This window comes from Dama dama, chromosome 21 (genome assembly GCF_033118175.1).
Source record: "Dama dama isolate Ldn47 chromosome 21, ASM3311817v1, whole genome shotgun sequence".
Taxonomy (NCBI): domain Eukaryota; kingdom Metazoa; phylum Chordata; class Mammalia; order Artiodactyla; family Cervidae; genus Dama; species Dama dama.
In genome coordinates, this window is record NC_083701.1 from 74,304,455 (window position 1) to 74,314,015 (window position 9,561).

The window sequence follows — 9,561 nt, forward strand, 5'->3', positions numbered from 1 at the left end:
TTTTGTATTTGTTTATTAAAAGACTTGTGTGTATGTGTTAATTTCTCAGTCATGTCTGACTCTTTGTGACCACATGGACTGACTGTAGCCCACTAAGCTCCTCTGTCCATTGAATTCTTCAGGCAAGAATAAGGGAGTGCATAGCCTTTCCCTTCTCCAGGGAAATCTTCCTGACTCAGGAATTGAAGCCGGGACTCCTGCATTGCAGGCAGACTGTACCACCTGAGCCACCAGGCATGCCCATTAGAAGACTTAATGTTTTTAAAATGTTGCTATAATCCAAAACAATCTACCAATTCAATACTAGCCCCAACAAAATCTCAAAGGCACTTTTTTTTAAACAGAAATTTTTTTTAAAAAAAGCCCTAAAATTTATATGGAATAACAAAAACTTCAGAATAGCCAAAGTGATCTTGAGAAAGAATAAAACTGAAGACAACACACTTCCAGATTTCAAAATACATTGCAAAGTCATACTAACTATAACAATATGGTACTGGCATAAACATATATAGACCAATGAAGCAAAATAGAAAAGCCAGAATTAAGCCCATGTAAAATAAACTCCAAATGAATTAAAGACCTAAACATAAGACCTGAAATATAAAACTATTAATATTAGAAGAAAACATTGGGTAAAATCTCCTTGACGCTAGTCTTGGGAAGGATTTCTTTGTTATGATACCAAAAGCACAGACGACGAAAGACAAAGTAAACAAATGAGATGAGATCGAATTTTCAAACTTCTGTTCAGCAAAGGAAAGAATCGACAGAAATAACAGGGCAGCCAAAGGGATGTAATGATAAGGGGTTAACTTCCAAAATATGAAAGAACCTCCCACAACTCAATAGCAAAAATCAAATAACCCAATTTTAAGAAATGACCAAAGGACCTGAAACAACATTCCTCCAAGAAAGATTTACAAATGGCCAACAGGTATGAACATAACCAATCATCAGGGAAAGGCAAATCGAAACCATAGTGCAAGATCATCTCACATCTGTCAGGATGGTTATTTTATCAAAAAAACAAAAAACAAAAGCAAACAAAAGGCAGCAAGTGTTGGGGAGGAGGTGGAGAAATTGGAATCCTTCTACACTGGGTGGAAATGTAAAATGGTGAAGTTGCTATGGAAAACAATATGATCTGTACGCAACAAGTTAAAAATAGAACTACCACGTGATCTAGCAAGCCTACGTCTGGGTAGATAGCTAAATAATTGAAATCAGAATTTCAAAAGATATCTATATTTCTGTATGTTTTGCAACACGACCCACTAGCTGAGTTACAGAAATAACTCAAATGCCCATTGACAGATAAGCGGACAAAGAAATTGTGCCATATACATATTATACAACGGAATATTATTCAGCATTTAAAAAGAAGGAAAGCATGCCACCTGCAACAACATGGACAAACTTAGAAGACTTTATGCTAAGTGAAATATGCCAGTCATACAACAAATTCTGCATGGTTCTACTTACATGAGGTGCCTCAATTAGACAAACTCATAAAAGTAGAGAGTATAATAGTGATAACTGGGGGAGGGGTTAATATCCTTATTTTAGTTAAGCTATTAATACAACACACAATGGCCTTGTAATCTATTTTTTAACTATAAGTGGAGAAGGAAATGGCAACCCACTCCAGTATTCTTGCCTGGAGAATCCCAAGAACAGAGGAGCCTGGTGAGCTACAGTCCATAGGGTTGCAAAGAGTCAGACACGACTGAAACGACTTAGCATGCATGAATATTCTCAGTTTGAACAGTTTTATGCATGAGACATGCAGATCAATTACAACGAAAACACATTCACGAATACAACTGTAATAACACAAAACACCAACAGATATTCTTCAGCATCTTTAGAGACATTAATCAATCCTCAAAACTATTTTTCCTTGTCTGCATAATATGCCAAGCATTCCAGGCCAGGGAATAAATTATACTTTATATAACCCCCTTCAAAAATGAATTGCAATAACAGAGCCAAAGGCAAGTCAGAGTTGCCTGCTGTGACTAAAATCCAATTCTACACAGAGAAGAAGAAAGCAGCTAAGAGAGAAGTCAGGATTACCCACTGCAGACATCTATAATTCAGTTTCGCTATCCTAAGAATTTATCTCACTCACCGATGCTCTGGCTACTTTTGAAAAGATGAATTACTTATTAAACAATTTCTAGAAAGCTGCTTGTCAGCTCTTTCTTCCCACCCCACGAGCAATGGTGCAAACAAATGAAGTCACAGATTAAGATGCAATTAAAGTTTCAATTGAAAAAAATTTAAAAAATTTAAAAAAATAAAGTTTCAATTGATTTCAGTTATTGGCTATTTCAGCTAAATTAGGAATTTAGGATTAGTTTCCCCAGCTAACTTTAATTTTCTACAAAAGAGAGAGGATAGATGTTTAAAAATTTTTGATTGTTTATAACATGCATTGTAATGTTTTTTACACTACAGCAACTATTACCGGTTGTTTTTCCATGAATAGAGACCCCTCCGATTAATAGATTTATTGATTTTTCAGAGTCATTCTAGAGAAGATTGATACTTAGTTCTGTCAAGGAAAAATGAAGTTCTTAAAATGTTTCAAGAAAGGACAATGATGGGAATTCCCTTTCTGGTCCAGTGGTTACCATTCAGGGCTTTCACTTTGGTGGCTCCAGTTCAATCCCTGGTCCGGGGGCTCCCTGAGTGTCACACCGAACAGTCAAAGAGAAAAGGTACAATGGAAATTAGAAGCTAGTATTTTTAGAATTGACTGTCAATCTGTGAGTATATTTTCACTCATTTAAAAAATGTCCTGACTATAACTCTGGCTGCCTGATATGATGATTTCAAAATTAAATTCCATGTTTATATACTAATAAGAAACCTGATTTATACTTACAAGAGGAACCAAATTAAAGTCTTTCTACTGTTATCAAAGTCATCACATATTCAACTACAACTCTCCTTAGGTTCTACTCAAGGTAAAGTTGACCTTCCAAACCAAAGGATTTCTTTGCATGAATCATTTGTGCAACTCATTCTGATTAATGTTAATAACAAGTGAAAATTGTAAGAAGCATTATAATCACAGCTAATACATGTGCCATTTAGACTTTCTTTTTTTGTTGTAAGTCACTGACACCCCTTCACAAACAGGCTTAAACAGTGTAGCAAGAAGCTGATGGATTCACTGGCTCCTCAGGGCCAGTGCCTTCAGCATTTCCATTCCATTTACCTGTTCTCCTTCAGCTGAACCCTCCCCTAGACTTTTGTTTTCTCTTTAGGTTCTTTTCTCTTCAGCCTCCTCAGTTCAGTTCAGTCGCTCAGTCCTGTCAGACTCTTTGTGACCCCCATGGACTGCAGCACGCCAGGCCTCCCTGTCCATCCTCAACTCCCAGAACTTGCTCAAACTCATGACCATGAGTCGGTGATGCCATCCAATCATCTCACCCCTGTCGTCCCCTTCTCCTCCGGCCTTAAATCTTCCCCAGCATCAGGGTCTTTTCCAATGAGTCAGTTCTTCGCATCAAGTGGCCAAAGTATGGAGCTTCAGCTTCAGCATCAGTCCTTCCAATGAATATTCAGGACTGATCTCCTTTAGGATGGACTGGTTGGATCTCCTTGCAGTCCAAGGGACTCTCAAGAGTCTTCTCCAACACCACAGTTCAAAAGCATCAATTCTTCGGTGCTCAGCCTTCTTTATGGTCCAACTCTCACATCCATACATGACTACTGAAAAAACCATAGCTTTGACTAGACGGACCTTTGTTGACAAAGTGATGTCTCTGCTTTTTAATATGCTGTCTGGGTTGGTCACAGCTCTTCTCCTCAAGGAGGCTCATATACTCCAGGTGTCACCGGGTACACCACAATGTCTGGGAAAAGATCACTGATCCGAGTTACTCTCTGCATGAGAGCGCTCAATCATGTCCCACTCTGTGCGACCCCCAGGGACTGTAGCCCACCAGGCTCCTCTGTCCATGAAATGGGTTGCCATTTCCTCCTCCTGGGGGTCTTCCCAACCCAAGGATCCTACCCGAGTCTCCTGCGGCTCCCACATTGGCAGGCAGATTCTTTATCACTGAGCCGGCCACCTGGGAAGGCTCTCGGAAAAGCAACCAAATTTCAATAAAAACTCACTGAATTGGTTTGAACCCCACCAAGTGCAGAATCAAGGCTTGTGGCGAGAAAAATGCCCTGATTGGCTGGTGCCTGAGTGCCTTAGCCAATCACCATGGCCAGAGGACTGGATGCCTGACTATTCATGACCAATCACAGCGCCCCTCCGGTCCTGGTAGCGGGGCGAATCTCACCTGGACCGCAGGCGGCCAACGGGTTAGAAAAGGAATCAGAGCCTGCGAGGTTGCTGCGTGAGCTCTTCAGTTCCTCAACTTTTTTCTGGCCTTGTTGCTGCTGTTGTTGAACTATATTCACGGGGGAGGCGGGGGGGACCATAACGTGAAGCCCAAGCATATTCTACAGCAGTTATAAATAATTGTTGTGGACAAAAGCCTAAAACTTACAGTGAGTTCCAACTTCCCATTTCTGAAGTTTTACCAGAGACTCAAACAGTGAAATGTTTGAACTGTAGATCAAAAAATAAACGTGGCTTTTTATAGTATGTTCTCGCTCTGTTTTTTTTTTTTTTTTAATTAACATTTTTTATTGAAGGGTAATTGCTTTACAGAATTTTGCTGTTTCGCTGTGTATAAGCAACTTTGCTTTCAAGAGTTTACCGGCCTCTGGCTCTTAGGCTGCCTGTCATTCCAGAAAAGTCAGCAGGCTCGAGGGTCCCCGCCTCCTTTGCAGAGCCCCGTGGGGCAGCTGCCTCTCCGCCGTGTCACTGCGCGAGAATCCAAGGCCAAAGAAGCAGCTCAGCGGGCTGGAGGCTTCTGTCTGGAACGGTCGGTTCGTTGTCACCAGCCTGGAGACGGAGATAACTGCTGAAGCACCAGCTGTTCGCCTTCCTCAGTCCTGGGAAGTAAGAAACAGATACTCTGAAGAAGGCAGCCGAACAAGTCAGTAAGTCCAGCCCCTGAGTCCACGAGGGTTATTTCTGACATGGGAGCAGAGCTGATTGTGCCAGCAGTTGTATTAGTGAACTGTCCATCTTTTCGTTGTTAGTCACTCAGTCGTGTCCGACTCTTTGCGACCCCGTGAACCTAGCCCGTCAGGCTCCTCTGCCCGTGGAATTCTCCAGGTGAGAATCCTGGAGTGAGCTGTCATGCCCTTCACCAGGGGGTCTTCCCCATCTAGGGATCAAACCTTGTTCTCCTGCATTTCAGGCAGATTCTTTACCGTCTGAGCCACCAGGGAAGCCCGTAACTGTTAGCAAAGACCATAACAGTACCTGTGAAAGGTATTCTAGTATCTCTCCTGAGAGGAAAAAGGCTTCTTAACCTAACCGAAACAGTACATTTAGGAATTTAGGAATACGGGTGGTCATTATCTATTCAGTGTAAGTTATTGTTTTAAAAGGATACAGTTCACAGTGTTTTCTGTTTGAATCTTTTCATTTTAAAGTTGAGAGTCTAAGAAGTCCTGTTGGCTTCACAGAAGTACAGCATACCCCACTAATCAAAATTCTTTAAGTGGCCGAGTGACAAGTCTGTTAGTGCCGAGAGCCGGTCAGAGAAGTGGTCTGTCTTGACTTAGGCAAAGCTGTAGACTCTGCCCTACTTGGCAAGCGTTCCTTTTGCATGTACTGCATGCCGGGCAGAGTGCTTATCATTGTCCACATTTCCAACTTCACTCCCAGCAGCACCGACTGAATGAGGGTGAGGAATGGGAGGAACTAGAAAAATTAGAGAGGGAAGAAGGAAGCAAGAACAGAAGACGAAAGGAAAGACGGGAGAAAAAGAAGAAATATTTGTCTATTACTGTCCAATCACTGCTGCTGGCTTGCTTCTGTCCTGGCCCTGGTCTCGTTTAGTGAGCATGGAGGGGGAGGGAAGGGAGGGGAAGGCATAGACAAAATGAGAAGGAGTGAATGCTCTGCCCCAGAGACCTCCACAGCCTCCCCTCCATCAGTCTCAGGGCCATTCTTCATCCTCACACCAGCCACCCCCACGTCTGTGTTCAGTGGCTCATCTCTAGCTCTGCTTCCCTCATCCCAGGGTATTGGAAGACAACGTGAATGCCTTGATACCATCAAGTCCCTCCCTCAGGTACTGAGGCTCTGCTATTGTCCGTAAATAGTCTAGGCGATGGGAGGTGATGATGAACAAGGTTTTTCTTATAGAGCTTACATAGTAGCCGAGCACATACATAATGTACAAAGAAATTCACAGGAAAGTTTCAAGTGGTAGATTTTTTTGAGCTAGACAAAGAATGAAAACAGGAAAACAGTACAGGTGGCTAATTTATACCAGGTATCAGAGAAGACCTAACAGTTAAGGTTAATTAATCTACTAGGCAGGTGTCCCCAGGGCCATTTTTCTGGATGGTTGAAGGACAAGAAGGAGCCAGGCTTGGCGAAAATCAGAGAGAATAGCATCTAAGTGAGAAAACAGGTCGTGCCAGTGTCCTAAGATGACGTAGTCAAGGATCTCAAGAAGACCCGCGTGACCGGAGCACAGAGAGGGAGGGGAGAGCGGTGTGAGATGAGGACCGCGAGGAGCAAAGGGGGCAGCATGAAAGGCATTGTGGGAAACTCCTGGGGTGCAGGGAAGTCACTGAGTTAGAGGACTCGCATTGACCAGTGTTTTCAGCATTCATCCGCTGCCAGCCTTATCAGTACATATTGCAAACCCATTACATGTTAAAGAAATCTGTGGACTCTTCTGGGATCCAAACCATAAGAAAGATTACTTCCATGAGAAAATGTTCTGTGAATTCCAGACAAGATACTAGCACAGTCTCTTCAGACCTGATTGATTTGCAACCTGGGTGGGGAATCTTCCTCGAATACGGCTTGGATATTGTCTCAATATTGCATCGCTGTTTACCATTATTCTTGAAGTCAAATTTGGAGAATGGATAATTGCAGACTACTTGAATCATCTAGGCTTCAAGGAGATTCTGGCTTATCATTTTTCATTTTAGCAATATATATGAAACCTTACCACTGGAGGGTCATCTCTAGGGCCAGGTCTGTAATTCTTAAGTCTTGTTTCATTTGTTTTAAAATGTTTTTTGACAAAGAAGGAAAAAGTTAATTCACGCTATCTTCTCCTCAGTTTTAATTAAGACGACTTTTACTTTGAATTTTTTCATAAACCTTTTTGATTTAAAAAGCAATAGCAATAAATCATCACCAGTTTGAAAATTGCGTTAGCAAGTAAAACATGAAATACAATTATATATTATTTGTAAAAATTATTCTCCAAGATTCAATTATTTTGAGACATATATCCCATTTTCTAGGATAAGAAATCACTCTAGTGTATGTCATAGGCCACATCAGGTAATTTGAAACAAGCTGGGATGCAAATAAATGTAAATCGTTGTTCTTCAAGAAGTTAATTCCTATTGATGCACAGAAGATTTATTTTTCATTCAAATTATTCAGATAGAAAATGATAATATTTTTATCATTATCTTTTGTTGAATTTGATTGAATCCTTATTGTAAATTATTTTCTAGGGGAAGGAATTGGGGGACCATCTTCTTAAGACATTAGAGCAATGTAATGTAACCATGTGAATTCAATAGACTCACAAATTCAGAGGCCAAATAAATTGACCAAGTAATTTAATACAATTGTTATAGCACTTCCCAGTTTTGGATATTCATCACACATAATATTGCCATAATGCTTTCAAAAAACTTTATATTATGGAAGAACTTCAAACATATAGAGAAAACAGTATACACACCATCTAGCTTCAATAATTTTCAGTATTTTGTCCATTTTGGTTTATTATTCCACCCAATTTCTGATAAGAAATCTAAGAGCTAAAAATATATGTATGCAATAAACTCACAGTTATTTTGAAGTTAACTGCAAGGTCTCTATTTTTCCTAACACTATTTTTTTTTATAATTTTCTTACTTTTGATCACAAGTATTAGTCTAGATTTCTTAGGATATAGTGAGTGACTCATCATATTTCTTTTTTTTTTCGCATCTCTCAGTGCTTTTTGGGAATTCAAAAAGAGATAAGTACTAACTGTGTTGATGTTCCAGCTTTTCTGTTTCAGAACCTTAACTGTAAGAGGGGAGCTTGGTAAGTGAGCAAAGGCGTAAGAGTGGCTCAGATGTAAAGAGTCTGCCTGCAGTGTGGGAGACCTGGGTTCGATCCTTGGGTCTGGAAGATCCCTTGGAGAAGTGAATGGCTACCCACTCCAGCACTCTTGCCTGGAGAATTCCGTGGACAAAGGAGCCTGGTGGACTACACCCCATGGGGTCATAAAGAGTCAGACACGACAGAACGACTAACCCTTGCACTTCCAGTAGCTGTAAGGGACAAAACAGAACCATTTCATTGCTTGATGATACTGAGTTCCGATGGAGTCTATGTTTATAATCATCCTGGACTTGTTCCCCCTCAGTAACAGCCAGTCTTAAACTCTCATCCCTACAGCCGTCTTGCCGAGGGTTTCTGTTCCCCCCTCCACCCCACATATTCTGTGACGGTCTCCTGCCTCTCCCAAGCCCGGCACGTTTCCCACACGACCCCCTCAGCCTGGGAAGTGTCTCTGAAGGTGGCGCTGAGCATGCTGGCGTTCTCCGGGGCCCGCGGGCGTCAGGGCGAGGCTGTCTCTGCAGTGTGACTTGGGTGAACTTGTTGCATCTGACCCCCGCCTGCCTCTTTGTCACCATGTCACATGGAGTGCGTTGCGTGAACGGGGAAGTCTCCCCGAGGCGTTCCTTCTGGGTGGAAACTGGCTCCACGCCCTCCACGTGTTCTGCAGATCACCCGCTCTCCAGGGTCCCGATGCCTCCTTGCTGCGCAGCGCCCCTCCTCTGCTCCCAGGACCCCAGCCTGTTGGCATCCTCACTTCCCACCGGGACGAAGACGCTCTGAGGCAGGGGCCACGCGGTCCACATCCCTGCATCCTCCGCTGCTGCTCAATAAAAGTGTGTGGTAGAAATGGCCAAGCGAATGAAGGAAAAATGCACCATTCTGGTTTCTTTGTTTTGTTTTTTCAGTAAAATAATTCTGCCCCCTAAAAGGAGATAAATATTTTTAAAAATTCATTTAATTTTCTAAATTAAAATTTTATAAATTTTACAAAAGGAGATAATCATCATTTGGAGTGTCATTTATTATAATACAGGTTATGGTAGAAAGTTCTTTCTAGTCAAGTATAAGGTTTTAGAGCTATTTTCTTAATATATAGTGATATTCTTAATACCTTATCTACTTTGTAAAATAGATATATTCCAGATCTATAATCTTACAAACATTATTACTCATTGTATCAAGTCCGCAGCAACAACATGGCTCGTGCAGGTTCACTAGCACATCGTTGCTGTGAGCGGGATAGAAGTCCAGCCCACGTGAGTTACTGTACTTATTAACAACGACCCAAAGAGCGCTCACTTCCCTATGAGACTCCTGTGAGAATGGATAAGAAGACGCTGAGTCCATTTTCCCTCAAGAAACCAAGCAAACTTGGCCCA

The 9,561-nt window shown here is 41.7% G+C and overlaps 1 pseudogene; it reads left to right on the forward strand.

Annotated features, from left to right (window-relative positions):
* The first annotated feature begins 4,258 nt into the window (after nucleotides 1-4,258).
* Nucleotides 4,259-9,090, forward strand: LOC133042234 (uncharacterized; annotated as a pseudogene).
* Nucleotides 9,091-9,561: the final 471 nt, after the last annotated feature.